Raw genomic sequence first — 1315 nt, 5'->3', positions numbered from 1 at the left:
AAAAAAAAAAAAAAAAAAAGAGGGCAGGAAGACCAATTTGGAAGGTGCTATAGTATCCCAGGCAAGGATGTGAAGAGACCTGAACCAAGACCCTTGTGGGAAGGCTAGAGATGATAAATTTGTATCTGGAAATATTGGATTTGGGTGCCTTGTGGGCATACATTGCAATTAGCCAGTAGGGATTAGAATATTTGAGGATTTGGGTCTGGAGTTAACAGATTAGGGGTAGGCTAGAAAGATCAATTTGGGAGTTGCCATCATTGAGATGATAGGTAAAGTAGGAAACATCAATAAAATTGTCTAAAACGAGTACTGGAGAATGTGAACACTGAGGCCAAGGGAATACCAACAAGAGGGGAAAAAAAAAAAAAACAAGCCAAGGAGATGACTGAGAAAGAATAGCTGATACAAAGGAGAGGGAGTTTCTGAAGGAGGATTGTGAATCATTGGTGTCACATGGCTGAGAAAAGTGATTTCACAACAATGGGCATAGTCCAGGTGGACCACGCGCTACCGCACCACCTGCCCCGCCAATGGCCAATGCACTCTGCAGATCCGCACTCCATGACAACCACTGATTTCCATGCAAAATGAACCTCTCATCATACACAATTCTGTTTCCTACTAAGCTGCCAGAAATACAAGCCAAGGAGACCCGCACTTGTACCAAGTTTCACTTTCAGCACCTAATGTTACTGTAGAGGCAGCGTGATGCCCTAGGGTAGAAAGACCTGCTTTCAGATCCTGACTCTACTCTTTGTTAGCCCTTGCTTTGGGGCAAGTGACTTAAAGTGCCTGCGCCTCAGCTTTCTCACCTGCTAAGTGCAGGTGATGGACGTTGATGGGCTGTTGCAAAGAAGAGGGATGAGGTCCATAAGCATTAGCTCAGCACAAGCACACAGTGAGTGTGTGAGCAGTAAAGGGCAGCTGTCAGAGCCCTGGGCGCTCTATTTCTTGAGGACCTCCAGGAAGTGTTTGCTGGCCTAAGGCCAAATTAGATTATCTTTGCTTAGTTAGGCCATTGCCTCAAATCTGGAAGCAAAGATACCACAACACAGCTTTGGTGGTCAAGTCCCCTCACACCCAGTTAGTCACTGGTCCACATCTAAGCAGGCCTTCTCAGGGTCTCGCCTTCCGGGTGCAGCCCTCACCCCATGCCCAGGTCTGGTTTGGGGTCTCTCTGCTTCCTCCGTTGTTGGCAGCGGCAGGAGTGCTGACCGGTGGGCAGTGGGAGGGAGGTGCTCAGCAGGATAGGGGTGGGGGCGTGTGATCGGACCCACAGGCACAGGGGGGGTCACTGCACTTTCTGGAAGGA

General features: G+C 48.7%; 1 protein-coding gene across 1 annotated transcript in view; it reads right to left on the bottom strand.

Moving 5' to 3' along the window:
- Nucleotides 1–1315, bottom strand: part of OCIAD2 (OCIA domain containing 2) — an 18111-nt gene that overhangs the window by 16379 nt on the left and 417 nt on the right. The gene's annotated exons all lie outside the window — the stretch shown is intronic.

This window comes from Neophocaena asiaeorientalis, unplaced genomic scaffold (assembly GCF_003031525.2).
Source record: "Neophocaena asiaeorientalis asiaeorientalis breed wild unplaced genomic scaffold, Neophocaena_asiaeorientalis_V1.1 scaffold19, whole genome shotgun sequence".
Lineage (NCBI taxonomy): Eukaryota > Metazoa > Chordata > Mammalia > Artiodactyla > Phocoenidae > Neophocaena > Neophocaena asiaeorientalis.
Note: the sequence above shows the minus strand (reverse complement) of the source record. Positions and strands in the feature narration are given on the sequence as shown.